This window comes from Triticum urartu, chromosome 4A (genome assembly GCF_056163025.1).
Source record: "Triticum urartu cultivar PI428250 chromosome 4A, HENAU_Tu73, whole genome shotgun sequence".
Classification (NCBI taxonomy): Eukaryota; Viridiplantae; Streptophyta; class Magnoliopsida; order Poales; family Poaceae; genus Triticum; species Triticum urartu.
This window is the reverse complement of record NC_141876.1, coordinates 13799972-13808377: the sequence shown is the minus strand read 5'-3', so window position 1 is coordinate 13808377 and position 8406 is coordinate 13799972.

Sequence of the window (8406 nt, the reverse complement as noted above, 5' to 3'; positions counted from 1 at the left end):
CTCTGACCCTGTTGGCAAAATTGCAGAGTGATATGCTCTCGAATTGATAACTATTCAAATCAGTTTACAATCTAAAACTTGCAAGTTCTACTTGATCTGAAACAGCTGACGTGCTAAAGCTGAAACTTGCAATGCTCCAGATAATGCTCAATCAAGCATCAGAGAAAAGACCAGCACAACAATGGCCAAGATACACGCAAACTCAACTTTGCGAACTAGAACCAAACCAGAAATACCAGAAATCACAGGGGTTTTAAATCGCCTTAAAAGCAAAACAATCGAATACTCAGCTTTGCAAACTAGAACCAAACCAAACCAACAATACAAAAGAGGATCATTCAACTGTGCCAACATAAGCATCACTACGGCACAACAGAAGATGAATCGAGTACAAGCATCAATAAATCGAGTACAAGCATCTATTGTTGGTCGTTAATGGAGTACGAGAAGGAGGTGGCGGAGAAGGTGTGGAGAGGCAGGAGGTCTGGGGCGGTGTCATCTGGCCGTGGTGGAGGTGTTTATGCGAGAAGGAGCCGGAATGGAAGGAGAGGTCACAATTGAAAAGAATCGCAAAAAATCATAACCCGGAGATCTCAGTTCAAAAAAAATGTTAATATCGATGGAGGGGTGATTTCCTTCAATAGGTGGAAAACATAGGAAATATTGGTTGTTATCAAAGAAAGGTAAAAATTTAGGAAAGTTAGGATTTTTGAACTGATTTCTATGCAAATGGGATTTTATTGTTTGGTAACGTGATATCGGTACCTGCCCGTTTGTGACGTGTCTGATTAGGGAAGTTTGCAAATGTTAAGAAACTATTTATTGGGAGGAAAGTTGTGACGTGTCTGTTATTTGTTTTCTAAAACAAATTTCACTAATAAGAGAAATCGATTGATTTAAATAAGTTAAGAAAGTTAGACTAAAATGTATTATTTATTTTCTGAAAATCTGTTATTTGTTTCCTAAGACAAATTGAACCAATAAAAGGAATCGATTGATTTGCATAATTTAAGAAAGTTAGATTAAAATGTATTATTTCTTTCCTGAAAATTGTTATTTGTTTCCTAAGACAAATTGAACCAATAAAAGGAATCGATTGATTTGCATAATTTAAGGAAGTTAGATTCGTGATTTGTTATACGTTAGAAAAGTTCTGGTTGTAATAAAGAGTGGAGAGAAAAATAAACCGATGGACCAGGGTAGGAGGGGTGGTGGGAGGAGAGACGAGAAAAAACCAGCAAAAATAAACCGCGGACCAGGATGGGAGGGGTGGTGGGAGGAGAGACGGAAAAAAACCAGCGAAAATAAACCGCGGAGACGATTCACCAACTCGTCCATTAAGAGTAAAGATAAACTAGTCATAGTTTCTGTAATAAGATTAATAATAGTTGGGTTAATGAGCCGCCGACTTGTCTTATTTCCAAACTATTGAATGATGTAATTCCTAGTTGAATTTTTAATAAAGCTAGCCATGATGGCCTTGCCTTAAAAAATAATAAATGAAAATTAGAAATTAAATTCAAAAAAAAATCCGATTTTCTTTGTACATGCTCGTGTTAGAGGAACAAGAACGCTTAACCATTTTCATGCGGAACCGCGTAGTAGTGCTTCGTCGATAAAAATGCATAAGCTTTTCTTGTTTGGAGGTAACATTTGTCGTTCGGCTTGATCTCTTTGTACACGTCAAAATGCATAAGCTTTTCATCTAAAAATTTATAGGTAGCATTTTGGTGTGACAATGAACACATCCGTCTTTTTTTTACATTTGCAAAATATATTTTGGACGTGCAGGAGCACATGCTCCGTGGAGCCTAGTATTTTCGCGCGAGCGTCCATTATACTACACTCGGGGTGGCAGTACTTGTTCGAAGGTCTGTTTTGGTAGAAGAACATCTTTAAATCGGATCCTCAAATCATCTGCAAGCAACCAGACAACTTAGTTTGTCATCATATTGTATCTACCCGCAAAATAGTATAGCTGTCTGAAATTCTACAAATCATAAGCAAACTAGAGGGGTTTTGCAGGCATCTGGACTTCCGCCACGTAGGACTCTAGCACCTTCGACCCACCCAAGATCACACATGGACCCGTATCATCATTCCTTCTTTCTTTCTCTGCAAACGTGCCCTCCCGCGCCGACGTCGCCGATGTACCACCCAGCCGTCCCCCAAGCCCTTGCTAGACCTCCACGATCTCCGCCGATCGCCACATCGTCGTTCCACTCCTCTCATATGTCTACCAGCATGTACCATCCGGCACTAAGAATGCCGTCTGTGTGGGTGACCACTCTCAGAAGTGTTTGGTGAAATGTCTATGCTAAAATTTTGATATTTTTTCACCCTTCTTTGAAGCAATGGATTCAGACATAGAGTACATCTACGAGCACTACGTCAAGTCATTTGACTACTCGTCCAACGAGAAGAATAATGCAGATGAAATGGTGATGATGTGATCGGTCCTTGCGGACGCGGAGCGTGCGGAAGAGTCTGTTTTCAGTTTCAAGGGATTGATTAAAGGGTCATCAAATTCTGAACCGAAAGAGTACACAGGTGCATTCACTAGTAGAAAACGGGCCTATTGTCCCGATTCGTAAGGGCCTTTTGTCCCGGTTCCAGAACCGGGACTAAAGGGTCGTTACTAATGCCCTGACCCTTTAGTCCCGGTTCTAACCAGAACCGGGACAGATGGGCCTCCACGTGGCCTCCACGCGTTAGCATTTCTGTGGCTGGTGTTTTTGTTTTTTTTGAAGGGGGGGGGGTTGGGGGTTTTGGGGGGTTAATTTAGGTATTTCATATATTGTGTAAGATAGGTAATTAATAGAGAGAAGTGTCCTCTCTTATGTCCGTGCTTGGTCGACGCTACGTACTATACATACGTATAGAGAGGACTAGACACGCTAGCTAGCTAGTAAGCAAACGAAGGAAACAGAAGATCGTCATGAACATATATGCATACAGAGAGAAGTGATATCGACCACCTCTCCTTCTCCGAGAGATTGGTCGAACAACAAGTTCTCGTATATCTATCGTCCGACACTACCGGCTACATATATACAATAATTATCTCTTACAAATATAATCTCCTAAATTATGGACGCATGGTCCACATAGTATCAGCGATCACGTGGTCAAGAAAGAATGCCGCCAATTCCTTTTGAATAGCTCGCATGCGATCTGGTGCTAGGAGTTCATCCCGCATCCGGAACATCTAATTTGAAGAAGGGGGTCAATACATATATATATATATATATATGAATGAATGAAACTCAACACAAATGATGGTAATAAAATATAATTGTGAATATTGTTATTTACGCACTTCATATTGTTCGGCAGAGTACCCACCCCGCTCACAGGTCGTGTGGCGGATGGACTCGCAGATGTAGTATCCACAGAAATCATTCCCTTATTCCTGCCACAACCACTTTACAAGAAATAGAGGTAAATTAAACTGATAAGCAAGAATGCCAAATGGTATTTATGAAACTAGCGCTTAAATCACTAGGAGATGCGCGGAACATGCTACTATAGTACTTACTTTCGGGTGTCTAAATTGCAGCTCTTTCGGCAGTCCCGGAGCTTTTCTGGTGAATTTTCTCCAAACCCTGCCGGACAAAGAAAATAATTACTTGATATCAGGAAATGAACAAAGTTGCTGATATGGTGGATAATGATCGTTTAACTTACTTCTTGAGGATTTCAGTCATGTCTGCATACTCCTGGGGATCTTTTTGTTTAGAGTCCAAGATAGTTACTACTCCCTGCTCAAGCCTAATCTCTAGGAGAATATAGTGGTACCTGCGCATGCATGCATAACTCATCAATTACATTACTATAATCTGGACTAATATATAAGGGAAACCGAATATGCACAAGACAGTAACACTCACTTGAAGTTGTAAGAAAAGAGTATTATATCTTTGTTTTCATTTCTTTTGAATGATCTAGCAAGTTGGCCTCGGTATCTTCGGGACGATGTTCAACCTCAGTTGCATCTATGAGATATGTGTTAACGAACCCAATATCACCGATTTGTCTTTTCTTCAATTCGGCGATCTTCAATCTGCATAATATAGTGAGGATAATTATAAATACATGCAATGAAAGAGCTGAGCTATATAGAGAGACTTAATGACAGAAGTAGTAGTACTTACAGACACTAGCAGGTGACCGTTGCTTTATCGTGGGCCAATTGATTGAAAAACTGATAGAACTCCTCAAATGGAATAGGCAATAGTTCAATTCCAACGAGGTCATGCTCCGGTTTAACTCTCGCATACAAAGTACTACTCCCCCCAGACTCTCTGCAGATTTTCAAGTACCAATCATGCAATCTTCGCATCATCGTTGTTAGAGATGTTTCATCTTTGACGAGAGGCTTCCCGTACTCGTATCTGTGTATTTGCACCTCCATGGGATCATAATGTACATCGTCGGGCAGGTAATTGTCAAGATTGCTATAACCGGGCACCATCCTCGGATCGACGATGTCGCTAGGCACCTTGAGCGGGGGGCACGATTGCTTCGCTTGTTCGCCGAGCTGGGCAATTTGTTTCCCAGCTGCTCGTCGTTCTTTCATCCTTTGATCACTGACTGTACTTCCCGACCGCTCCGCTTCGGCCCATGTCTTTGCAATAATGCGCTCATAGTTGCCTTTCGGCAGAGACTTGGGTGGTTTTGCCAGGGCAGCCAGAGTGCGCTTCACTTTCACCGGATCTACCTTCTCCTCCGGAGGTGGATATCTCTTTGCTTTCAACCCTTGAAACCAGTCATCCACTTCGGTTCGCGCGATCTTCACGTTCTCCTCCGGGGTCCTCTCGTATGGTAACTTCTCTGGAGTCTTCAGAGAAGGACCGAATCTGTATGTCCTCCCGCCTCTGGCTGTACTGCTAGACGCCGGCCGAACAAACGGAGCGGCTGTCTTCTTTACTTGCTTACGAGCCGGAGGAGAAGGACTACGATGCGCCGGAGCAGCTGCCGGAGCGGCGGCGGGTCTCTTCCGCCCTTGCTGACGAGGCGGAGAAGGAGGAGGCTGGCTGCTCGGGCGCGCTGGCGCAAGCGGAGAAGGAGGCGGAGTGCCGCCACACGCCGGAGAAGGAGCCGGCCAAGGGCCCTGATCGTCACTCGCCGGAGGAGGAGGCGGTGGAGGAGGCGGAGTGCCCTGACTCGCCGAGGAGGAGGAGGAGGCGGAGGCATCTAGTTCGGAAGGTTGATGAGCTCCTTCCGCCATAGGCATGGAGTCTTCAGAGAAGAACTCAGCCGAGTCTCCCCTTCTCTGGTAGGGTGGTCAAGCGGGAGGTCCTCAAATCCCTCCGTTATTTCATCCACCATCACCTTAGCATATCCTTCTGGAATCGGCCGGCAGTGAAAAGTTGCGCCGGGTTCATTAGGAAAAACAGAGCCAACAACCGCCTTGACCTTCATATTAATCCATTGCGTCATAAGGTGGAAATTTTGAGCCTCCGTGATAGCATCCACGGGATAGCTGGCAGGAGCCGTCAAGACAAGCTCCGGCTGAAGCAGCTCGGTGGAAGCCACACTACTTCTCCGCTGAGATGGCGGGGTAGCTTCAGGGGAAGCTTCGGCAAGTCTTTTGCTGCGATTTGCTTCTCATTCCTCTATCGCTTGTACCCTTGCGTGTAGCGCCTGCAGTTCGGTCTGCTGCACTTTTTTCCTCCTCTCGTGGCTTTTGTAACCGCCTGCGTCCGGAAACCCAGCCTTCCACGGAATGGAGCCTGGCGTGCCTCGTGTCCGTCCAGGGTGCTCAAGATTTCCGAGGGCCTTTGTGAGCTCGTCGTTCTCTTTGTCTGGAAGGAATGTCCCTTTCTGCGCTGCAGCGATATAGTACCAAAGCTTCTTCAAGGGTATGTCAAGTTGCTCGTCCGTCCAAATGCACTTCCCTGTTACAGGGTCCAAGGTTCCGCCAGTCCCGAAGAACCAAGTCCGGCAACGGTCTGGCCAGTTCATTGTCTCTGGTTCGATCCCTTTTTCAACCAGATCATTCTCAGCCTTGGCCTACTTAGGCCGGGCTACGAGGTAGCCACCTGACCCCGTGCGATGGTGATGCTTCTTCTTCGCAGCATTTTTCTTGTTTGTCGCCGACATCTTCTTACTCTTTTCTGATGTCTTGTTGGCCACAAATGCGGGCCAGTGATCTCTGATCTTCTCATATCTGCCCTTGAATTCTGGTGTCTCTTTTTTATCGACAAACCTATTCAGCTCTTTCTTCCACCTCCTGAATAGGTCTGCCATCCTCTTAAGAGCAAAAGACTTGATTAATTGCTCTTTAACTGGCTTCTCCGAATCATCCTCTGGCGGTAGATTTGACTTTAGCTCAGTCCAAAGATCATTTTTCTGCATATCATTGACGTAAGACACCTCAGGGTCTTCTGTAGCCGGCTTTAATCATTGCTGGATGCTGATCGGGATCTTGTCCCTAACCAGAACCCCGCACTGAGCAACAAATGCGTTCTTTGTTCGGATGGGTTCAATTGGTTGGCCGTCGGGCGCGATCGCTATGATCTCAAACCTTTCAACCGAGCTCAACTTTTTCTTCGGGCCTCGTCTCTTTACCTCGGTTGTGCTCGATCCGGAGGGCTAGAAAAAAGAACAAAGACTTAATTAATATGTGTACATACCAAAACAATGAATGCATCAATTAGCTAGTCAGCACAGGCTTAACTAATATATATACCTGGCCGGACTCGGTTCGGTCACCAGAGCCGTCATCACGGTCTCCTTCTTGCACCGGCATTGGGTCACCGGAGCCGTCCTCGCGTTCTCCTTCTTGCACCGGCATTAGGTCACCGGAGCCAGCTTCTTCACCCTCTCCTTCCAGACCATCGGTGTCGTTGAGAAACAACGAGACGACATCACTTCCTTCTGCGATTATGTCCCTCAACAACGCTTCTTTTGCTTCGTCTTGGGCGGTGTCCATAGTTTCTACAAATATTTACAACATGGAAATTATTATTCAAACATGACAGATGGATATATTATTAGTGGCAAATGTAGAACTAGCTAGCTAATCATAGTAAGGAATCATATATATTAATTAGTGGCCTCGACGCTGCTTCTCTAGGGTTTGGGGTGGCCTCGACAACGCTTCAAGGGTTTGGGGTGGCCTCGAGAGAGTTTGTCGGGTAGGGGTGCGGCGGGAGGGGGTAGGAGACCGACATCATTTTTTTCTAGGGTCGAGCGAGAGTTTTGGTCGAGCGAGAGGGTCGGGGGGGTGCTCCCGCGGTATAAGTTATCACAGTCGAGAGGGGGTATATATATCAACCGCCCCTCACGTCGAAGTTATCTGAGGGGTATATCGACCCCCCTCGTGTTGAAGTTATCGGGAGAGGGAATAGAGGAGAAGAAGAAAGGAATAGAGGAGAAGATCGAAGAAAAAAAGAGGAGAAGAAGAAAGGAATAGAGGAGAAGAAGAAAAAAATAGAAATTTCTATTTTTTCTCCTCTTCTTATTTATTTCTCCTCTTCTTCCTCTCCTCTTCTTCTTTCTTCCCCTTCTTATTTTCTTCTTTCCTATCCTTCTTTTTCTTCTAAATTTTAGCATATTCTAAATTTTCTTCTAACTTTCTATATATGAACAAAAAACTTTCTATGAACAAAAAACTTTATATATATATATATGAACAAAATTTCTATGAACAAAAAAAATAAACTAACCACATACACATATACATACACATATACATTATACATACACATATACATACACATACACATACACATATACATTATACATACACATATATAATATACATACACATGTGAAAAAAAATTAAACAAAAAAATGAAGGGCAGGGGCGGCGCGCGGCGGCTGCGCAGGGCAGGGGCGGCACGAGGTGGCAGCGAAGGGCAGGGGCGGCGGCGCGATGGCAGCGCGCGGCGGCGGCGGCCAGTACAGGGGGAGGAGCAGGGGAACGGGGCGGCGCTCACCGCGAGGTGGCGTCGGCGACAAGGAAGGCTCGGGTGACGGCGACGGCGACGGCAGGGGCGGCGGACGGCGTCGGGGCAGCCTGGCGGCGTCGATGAGGTCGGCGTCGTCGGGGGCAACTGGCGAGGGAAACTGTGAAATTTTCCTAAGTGCTACTTATATATCCAGGCCTTTGGTCCCGGTTCATGTCACAAACCGGGACCAATGCCCCCCTTTAGTCCCGGTTGGTGCCAGCAACCGGGACCAAAGGCCTCTTTTCAGCAGCCCAAAGGGCGGGAAGCAGCGGCCTTTGGTCCCGGTTGGTGGGACCAACCGGGACTAAAGGGGGGCATTGGTCCCGGTTTGTGACATGAACCGGGTCCAATGCCCCCCTTTGGTCCCGGTTCGTCCCACCAACCGGGACCAATGGCCTTGTGCTGCCCCGCGCCCAAAAGTTTAGTCCCACCTCGCTAGTTGAGAGGG